The 9,519-nt window shown below is 54.2% G+C and overlaps 1 long non-coding RNA gene and 2 pseudogenes across 1 annotated transcript; 2 read left to right on the top strand and 1 right to left on the bottom strand.

Annotated features, from left to right (window-relative positions):
* Positions 1–446: 446 nt before the first annotated feature.
* On the bottom strand, positions 447–826 carry LOC111257819. The gene is made up of 3 exons (XR_002678375.1): positions 764–826; positions 519–614; positions 447–473 (listed from the first exon to the last, which is right to left on the bottom strand). It is a non-coding gene; the product is annotated as an uncharacterized LOC111257819 (long non-coding RNA).
* A 2,397-nt stretch (positions 827–3,223) lies between these two features.
* On the top strand, positions 3,224–4,650 carry LOC101758045 (annotated as a pseudogene).
* Positions 4,651–5,068: 418 nt separating this feature from the next.
* LOC111257936 lies at positions 5,069–7,815 on the top strand (annotated as a pseudogene).
* Positions 7,816–9,519: the final 1,704 nt, after the last annotated feature.

The following is a 9,519-nucleotide window of genomic DNA, read 5'->3' as shown; positions in this document are numbered from 1 at the left end:
CCTTAAGCTCTAGTTACTCTTACACTTATAATCCACATTTTTGCCGAATTTTTCTGAATTTTAAATTCAAAATTCAAATTTCGGTCAAATTTGACCCGAATTTGATTTTTGGCCAATTTCTTTTTCCTTTCTTCTTGAATTACTTCCAATTCATCCAAGTCACTTTAAATGACCAAAATGGCAGCTGTTACAGAATCATAGTGCCTTATTTGGGTTATGCTGTCTCAGGATGTACGTGCAGCTTGATTAAAACAGCTGGTCTGATTTGGAGTACATGTTTAGAGCATTGGATCTACAAGCATTGGAGTACATATCAATAAATCATCACCCGCAACATTTCTTCTGCAGTCCAGAGCAAGCACATGCATCCACCTAATTACACATGCATATAAAAAAAAGACGTAGGCGGATGATTGAAGCATTTCTTGTTAATGCTGCATTCAGCGGTGTCTATCCAATTTCCCTGAAATCATCTGTTCCTCTCTTCATATATGAAGCAACAAGATTTTTTTCCTTACACTTTTAACTATGACTGGAATGGAACCCTCAACACCTGTCAGGTATTTGTCATTTCCAGTGATGAAGGCAAGTTTATCAGCTGATTTAACCATTGCCTGTATAACACATGGGACAACATGGTTGAAATCAAATAAATGGTTCAGATATGCAATGCGTCTATTACTTTTGCCTACATACGAATGATTATCGATCAGAAATTCATGCACGCGCTAACTCTGAAGACATTGATTAAGTAGTCAAATACCTTCTCCACCATGAAACAGGGCTCTCCACTCTCGATCTTGCGCCGCCCGATGACGGCAGCCAGCATGCCCTCTTCGATTACTTCAGCATCAGTGAAAGCAAAATCAATCTATACGTTAGTGAGCAGAGCACAGTTTCAGATGCTGTTCTTCCCGTGTTATAAGAAGAGGTTTACAGCTGATGGTTACAGGCGTACAGAGCAGAGGACAAATTTCTATCAAAGAATGATTTGACTGGGAAAAGATAAACAAAATCACATGAATTTGGAATTGGAACTGAATGAAGAAGACTAATTAAAGGAATGAATCGGATGAATCGGAAAGGAAGGAGACCTACCTGGTACTTTTCTAGGCCGACTGTGGGCTTGGTCGAGGAGTCGGCACTCGGAGAGACCGGGGACGAGGCGCCGGTTCCGCTTCCCGATCTTGAAGACCTGGATCTCGAAGCCAAGCCGCTGGTCGGCCGCGGAGCAGTCGGCGGCGGTGGCGAAGCAGGCCGAGGGAGCCGCGGTCTGGCAGAACGCGGGCGGCTGTGGCGTCGAGGCGCCAGTTCCGCTTCCCAATCTTGAAGACCTGGATCTCGAAGCCAATCTGCTGGTCGGCCGCGGAGCAGTCGGTGGCGGTGGCGAAGCAGGCCGAGGGAGCCGGCTGCGGCGTTGCAGGGCGAGGGAGTAGACGACGACGGTTTGTGGGCGGCAGCGGTGTTGTAGGCCGAGCTAGGCGAGGCGATGCGAACTGCTAGCGGCGGCTGCGATGCGGACTGCTATCGGCGGCTGCGATGCTGGGCGAGGGAGGAGGAGTAGGCGAGCGAGGGGAACATCGGATGGCGGAGCATGAAGCGCGGGGCGTGAGGAGGGGCAACGGACGGCACGCGCGGTGGGCTTCGAAGGGCGTTCATCGGAGGGTGGACCGGTTTGCGCGGAGGACGCGTGAGCCAGCGGACGGGTGAACGGAGCGGAGGGGCAGACGATGTACGAAGTTTTTTCTCCTCTTTGTTTTTTTAGGAGTAGAGATGATCGAGATCAGCGAGTGTCTCAAAAATTTCTTGGGCTAAAGAGGTAAATATGTACAGCACAATGTCTGAAACACTACTGGTTGATGAAATTATGGAAGAATATTTCAACATATAATGTAAAGAAGATAACAAAAGCTAACGAGACTCAAGCATCTGGGCGACAGGGGTGTGCTCGGTGAATCGGCATCCCAGCGTGACGGCATCAGGGCGACGGATGTCTTCGAGACATCGGCGGTGAATCCCCGCCTCCTACTCGCCCACCCCGCGGCCCGCGGCCCCCTCAGGGATGAGCCTGCCTGTAGGCGCCGAATGTCCTCGTTAAGGATGGCAATAGGGTGGGTTCGGATCGGGTGGAGTACTTGTGAACCTGAAACCGAAACCCGAATCTAAAACTCGAATCCAACCTGAACACCGTTCGGGTGAAAATCCATCCCCGAAATCGAAACCCGTGGGTACCCGAACCCGACGTATTAATCGAAACCCAAACATGAACAGTACAGTATAACAGTCTTAAACAATACAGTAACAATTTCACTAACAATTTCAGTAACAATTTCAGCAACAGTACAGCAACAATATCAGGCGTAGTACAGTAACAATATAGGTCTTAAACACCAAGTTCAAGGACAATACAGCAACAATTTCATGGATAAGTTCACAGCAACAATTTCATTGAAATTACAAGTTCATGGACAATTTCACATATCACAGCAACAATTTTACCGACACCAATTTGGGGAATTAAACTTCGCTTGATCAGTTCATCATTCATCCATTATTGTGGAATCATCTCGAAGCACCAGGAGTTGACATTGCTCACTTCCTGCTGTGATCTAAAAAAATTTCAGGTAGCAAGACATCAGTTCATGACACAATCTCTGCATGCAGAAGTTTGCTACCAAAACGCTGCAAAAACCCTTTTACAAAATTAAATGCTGACAGGTGAAATTAAGGGGAGCTCTTTTAGCTAATGTTAGCCTGATAGCACAAGACCATCACAAAGCATGTTGCCATTTCTTTGGATCACTGCAGCAAATATAACCAAGCATGGAAAATTACAAGCTAACTTTCAGCTGAATCTGTTATACCACAATTGTCTAATATTCCATTATGTCATAGTTCTAACAAAAAGTATCAAAACAAGCGGCACTGAGCATAGTTTTGACAAAAAGTATCAAAACAAGCAGCATTGAGCCACTGACCTACGGGCGGGGTGCCGGGACAGCGGGGGGCCGCGGCCTCCTCACGGGACGGCGCACAGCGTTGGGTCTCACGGTCGCGGGACGGCACACAGCGGCGAGGCGCGTACTTGTGGGCGGCGGGATGCGTGCGGGAGAGGCGAGGCCACGCGGGATGGTCAACGGCAGCAGGGTGCGGGACTTGGGGGCGGCGTGCGGGACTGCGGGGGGTGCTAGGTGCGGCACTACGACCGTGGTGCCATGTGCCCATGCCGGTGCAGCACTGCGCCCATGGTGCCATGTGCCCGTGCGGGGTGCCTGGACGCCTGGGTGGTGTATCTTGCCGTTATATACCTAGGGTTCCTAATGGGCCTTTAGTGGGCCGAATTATTTTGGGTGCCCAATAAAGCTTCGCGGGTTATTTTAGACACCTGCACCAAACCCGCGGTATTTCGGGTATCCAAACCTGAAAAACCGTGGGTGAAAACCAGGAATCGAAACTGAAACCCACGGATATCCGCCCCGAAACCGAATCGTTGCCATCCTTAGTCCTCATCGAGCACAATAGCACAGCGAAGAGCACATCTTCTTCCGGAGCTTCCGTGTGTCGGGACCAGGGTGATGGGCGACTCACATAGCACCCGCGCCACCTTGTGTGCGACTGCTACCTTGGACTCAAGAGTGGTGTGACGCGGCGGTGGGGTGCAAGGCTGCATCGGACGTCGAATGGAGGGATATTTAACTATTTGCTATCCTTACGGATGGCACTCCTTCAAAAATCATCTTACATTGCTCCTACGTATTTGCCATCTCGGAACAAATGAAGCAACAAAATTGCCACCTTTGCTGATGTGGCGAGCTAACTTATAAGACTAGCGTGGATTGACCATGCAAATGACCATAACACCCCTGCCTTGCTCACCTTAGCCTTCACTTCCCCTCTCTTCTGTCCCTGACGAGTGGGACCTGCATGTTGGGACGTGTGGGACCCGCATGTCTGGGTCATCTTCACCCTCCGACCGCTCCCTTCTTCCTCCACGAAGCCCCTCCAGATCGGAGCTCCCAATCAGCACAGCAGTAGCGCTAGGCACCTCCACAGCCAGAGACCACCATCTTCTATAGGTGCGCAAGCACGCCATTGGGTCGCAGCAGAGGTGGGTGCAGTAGCAGGTGGTGGCGGTGGGCTTCGAGGACTACTTGCCGGTGATGGCGGATTGGGTGGGCAAGGAGGGCCTGATACGGGAGCTAGCGAGCGGGTTCCGCCTGCTCATGGACCCATCCCGGGGGCTCATCACCTTCGACAGCCTTCGCTACAACGCGTCGCTGCTGGGCCTGGGCGCCATGTCCGACGACGACCTCCGCGGACTGCGGGATGCTCGCCGTGGGTGACTTCGACGGTGATGGCGCGGTCAGTGAGATGGAGTTCTGTGTCATAATAGACCGCCTTAGCCCGAGCTCATGGATGAGCCGCGACGGTGGCTCGACAACGTCGTCGCACAGGCCTCGCGGTTCCTCTTCACCGGCTAGAGCTAGAAATCAGAGGAGCGTAGAGATTTGATGGTTCGAGATGCCTAGGAATTGTTGAGCTTTTATTTTCTTTTCGTTGTTGTTCATAGCTGAATGAATCAGGAAGCTCCTACACGTTGGAGCTGTTGCGAGCATCGGCTGGAGCCACCGCCCCCACGGCCCTTCCGTGGCGCTGTAGTGGAGCATACCCATGTGAGAGGAAGGAGGCCGAGCGAATAAGATAGGGATCCAGGAGGTGGAAGAAAGTGTTAGACTAATTCAATCGTGGAATGGAATCACGCTAATTGTGGTAGGCTTGCATGCCACCCAAGGGTGTATATATGTATCCCTGTACACATACTTGGAAATACAATCAATATTCCAAAACTAACATGGTATCACGCGGTTACGATCCGCTTCCGCAACCCTAGTGCGCCGCTGGTCCTTGCTCGCCGCTTCCGTCGCCGATCCACTCACCTGGAGTGCCGCCGAGCCGATCGCCGCGCCCGATCGCCCGCCCTGCCTCACCAGCACGGTCGCCGATCCACCCTCCGCCTGCCTGCCCCGCCGCTTCTTCAGCCGGGCGCCGCCGCCGGCCCTAACTCGCCATGGCAGATGCAGATGCCACGGACGAGGCTGCTGCCGCCGTGGCTGCCACCACGGCCGCCGAGGAACGTCGCCTGGCCGCCGAGGCTGCTGCACGCGCCGACAAGGCACGCCGTGACGAGGAACTTTGCCTCCGCAACGCGGCTCTCGCCGAGTATGAGGCCGCCCACGAAGCTATCTGGGCGCAGGCCACCGCCGTCGTCAACGTGAAGGCGCTCATCCCCATCATCCTCGACACGGCCACGAACACCTACACCAAGTGGCGCAGGATGGTCCTCACCGTGCTCGGCAAGTACGCCCTCACCCGCCATGTTCTCGAGGACGAGGCGTTCCCCGAGCTCCCGGTATGGACCCAGGTGGACTGCGTCGTCTTGACGTGGATCTACAACACCGTCTCCAGCGACTTGCAGCAGTCGCTCATGATCCGGCCACGCCCCGCACGCGAGGCGTGGTGCTACCTCGAGAACGAGTTCCTCGGCCAGAAGGAGTCCCGTGCCCTTCTCCTAGAGACGCAATTCCGCAACCTCCGCCAGGACTCCATGACGATCACCGACTTCTGCCGCAAGTTGGAGACCATGGCTGCGTCCCTCGCCGAGTTCGGCGACCCCATCGGAGATCGCCAGATGGTGCTCACCCTTCTCCGTGGCCTCAGTGGCAAATACCGCCACATGGTGTCCATCTTGAAGATGCATCGCCCGTTCCCGACGTTCGCTGAGGCCCGTACGCACCTACTACTCGAGGAGATCGACATCGATGCTCGGCCACCGTCCCCGCCCTCAGCCCTCGTCGCCACGACGCCCGCACCACCGGCTGCCACACATGCCCGTCAAGGCGTGTCCACGCCTGCTGCCCCTGCCCGCAATGGCCAGCCAGGCGGCTAGCGCAACGGCCGCCGCCGCGGCAAAGATAGCCGCAGCCAGCAGGGCGGCCAGCAGGGCGGTCAGCAGGGTGGCCAGCAGCCGCCCACTGCTGCCTATGGCGCACCAGCCTGCAGCTATGGCGCACCAGCAGGTGGCCACGGCTCCCAGGCAGCGCCGTTCCCGGGGCAGCACCCGTCCTTCGCCCATCCCTGGGCTGGGACGCTCCAGATGTGGCCGTACAGCCGTCCACCACCGCCTCCACCGGCCTTCGCCGCCGTTCCTCAGTACAGCGCACCGTTTGGCGGTGCCCCCGGCAGCGGCGTCTACGGCTCCGGCTACCCATACCCCTACGGGGGAGGTGCCCATTCGACACCGGCGTTCCAGGGGACGTCATATCCGATGCCATCGACGCCCTGGAACCCCGTCCATGGAGGTGCATGGAACCAGGACTCTCTGGTGCAGTCTTTCAACACCATGACCCTCAACCCCCCGGCATCATCGGAGTGGTACGCCGACTTTGGTGCCGGCTCGCACATGACTGCGGACGCTGGTAAACTTTCCACCATCTCCTCGCCCACATCCTCTACACCTTCATCTATTATTGTGGGCAATGGTGCTTTACTTCCTATCACTGCCATCGGATCACATACGTTTTCTTTTCCACATCGCAATCTAGTTCTTAACAATGTTTTAGTTTCTCCACATATCATTAAGAACTTGATTTCCATTCGTCGTTTTACCACCGACAACAATTGTTCCATCGAATTTGATCCGTTTGGTCTTTCTGTGAAGGATTTACAAACCAGGAACATGATCGCCAGGTGCAATAGCTCTGGCGACCTCTACCCGTTCTTTCCACTAGCCACTAGCACCTCCGCATTCCTCGCTGCACCCACTTCGCTATGGCACCATCGTCTCGGACATCTTGGGCGCGAAGCTTTGTCTAAACTTATTAGCTCCAGTGTTATCTCTTGTAATAAAGATGCTCTTCTACATTTATGTCATGCTTGCCAGCTCGGGCGTCACACTAGACTTCCTTTTGGTTCATCCAACTCTAGAGCTGCAAATAAATTTGATTTGATACACTGTGATCTCTGGACATCTCCCATTGTTAGTGTGTCTGGCTATAAATATTATCTTGTCATTTTAGATGATTGCTCACACTACATTTGGACCTTTCCGCTCCGCCTAAAATCCGACACGTTCTCCACTCTTTCAAACTTTTTTGCATATGTTCACACGCAGTTTGGCATCACCATCAAGAGTGTCCAGTGCGACAACGGCCGCGAATTCGATAATTCCCTGGCCCGCACGTTCTTTCTCTCCCACGGTGTTGCCCTTCGCATGTCGTGTCCCTACACATCCCAGCAAAATGGCAAGGCCGAACGCTCTATTCGTACTATTAATAACATTCTGCGTTCTTTCTTGTTTCAGGCGAGCCTTCCTCCGGTCTACTGGGTTGAGGCACTTCACACCGCCACATACCTCATCAACCGGCTACCCACCAAAACCCTCGCTTTCTCCACCCCTTTCTTCCACCTCCTCTCCACCCAGCCCTCCTATGAACACCTCAAAGTCTTTGGGTGTGCCTGTTATCCCAATATGTCATCCACAGCACCCCACAAACTTGCACCCCGTTCATCCCTATGCATTTTTCTCGGCTACTCCTCGGAACACAAAGGCTATCAGTGTCTCGAACTAGAGTCAAATCGCATCCTCACCTCTCGACATGTCGTTTTTGACGAATCCTTCTTCCCTTTCGCCGACATGTCCACCACGCCCATGGCATCCTCCGCCTTGGACTTTCTTGTTGACGAACAAGATCTCACCACTCCAGTCCCTGGAGTTCGGTCTGTGCTTGCAGGTACACCAGTCACGGCGCCGCATGACGCCCTGTCCCCTGGAGCAGGGACGCCTAGCCACCACGGCCCAGGCACGGCCGGACATGCCCCGACAAGCCCTGCTGCCCCCGTAGCTCACGCACGGGTTGCTGCCAGTAGTGCTCAGTCGGCGCCGCGCGCCGCGTCGATCCAGCCGGCCGGTGCTGCTGCCCCTGCACCTCACGTGCAGGCTGCTGCCAGCAGCACCGCGGCCGCGGCAAGCCGGTCGACCAGCAGCACGACCACTGGCCGCACGATGGCCACGCGGTCGGTCTCCATCGCCCCCGTCGACAACGCGCATCCCATGCGCACGCGCAGCAAGACCGGCATCGCACAACCTGTGGATCGCCTCAACCTCCACACTGTGCCCATGTCGCCACTGCCATCCTCTGTCCGTGGGGCTCTGTCCGATCCAAATTGGCGCTCCGCAATGCAAGCTGAGTATGACGCCTTGCTCGCCAATGACACCTGGAGTCTTGTGCCACGGCCTCCTGGTGTCAATCTTGTCACCGGCAAGTGGATTTTTCATCACAAGCTCCTTGCAGATGGTTCTTTGGATCGCTACAAGGCTCGTTGGGTTCTTCGGGGTTTCACACAGCGGTCTGGTATTGATTATGATGAGACGTTCAGCCCCGTGGTCAAGCCCGCGACAGTTTGAGTGGTTCTCTCTCTGGCTCTCTCTCAGGACTGGCCTATTCACCAGCTGGATGTGAAGAATGCGTTCTTGCATGGCACCCTCACTGAGACAGTGTACTGCATTCAGCCTGCAGGCTTTGTGGATTCCTCTTGTCCAGATTTCGTCTGTCGGCTCAACAAGTCCTTATATGGTCTGAAGCAGGCTCCGCGTGCTTGGCATCATCGGTTTGCCTCTCACCTTATTTCACTTGGTTTTGTTGAAGCAAAGTCAGACACTTCATTATTTATATATCGACGGGGGCCAGACACAGCTTTGTTGTTGCTATATGTGGATGACATTGTTCTCACTGCTTCTTCTGACAGCCTTTTGAAGCAGATTATTGGGGCTCTCCAGCATGAGTTTGCTATGACAGATATGGGTCCTCTTCACCACTTTCTGGGTATTTCAGTGACACGCTCTACTGGTGGTTTATTTCTCTCTCAGCGACAGTACTCTCAGGAGATTTTGGAGCGAGCCGGGATGAGTGAGTGCAAGCCTTGCAGCACCCCTGTTGATGTACACTCCAAATTATCCGCAGATGGACCTCCTGTCGCTGATTCCAAGCAGTATCGCAGTCTCGCTGGCGCCTTGCAGTATCTGACCTTCACCCGTCCGGATATTGCTTTTGCCGTTCAGCAAGTGTGCCTCTACATGCATGAACCCAGGGAGCCTCATCTCGCGGCTCTCAAGCGGATTTTACGGTACTTACAAGGCACTCTCTCACTTGGTCTGACCATGCGCCGCTCATCACCTACAGAGCTTGTTGTCTACACGGATGCAGACTGGGCTGGATGCCCGGACACTCGACGCTTCACTTCTGGCTACGCAGTGTTCCTAGGTGACAACTTGGTATCTTGGTCCTCCAAGCGTCAGCACACGGTCTCGCGATCCAGCGCTGAGGCTGAGTATCGTGCTGTGGCGAATGGCGTAGCTGAAGCCACCTGGCTACGACAGCTACTGTTCGAGCTTCACCGCCCTCTTCGTCGAGCCACTTTGGTCTATTGTGATAACGTCAGTGCAGTGTATCTCTCCAGCAA

This window comes from Setaria italica, chromosome VII, assembly GCF_000263155.2.
Source record: "Setaria italica strain Yugu1 chromosome VII, Setaria_italica_v2.0, whole genome shotgun sequence".
Lineage (NCBI taxonomy): Eukaryota > Viridiplantae > Streptophyta > Magnoliopsida > Poales > Poaceae > Setaria > Setaria italica.
The sequence above is the reverse complement of the archived record's forward strand: the minus strand, read 5'-3'. Positions and strand labels throughout refer to the sequence as shown.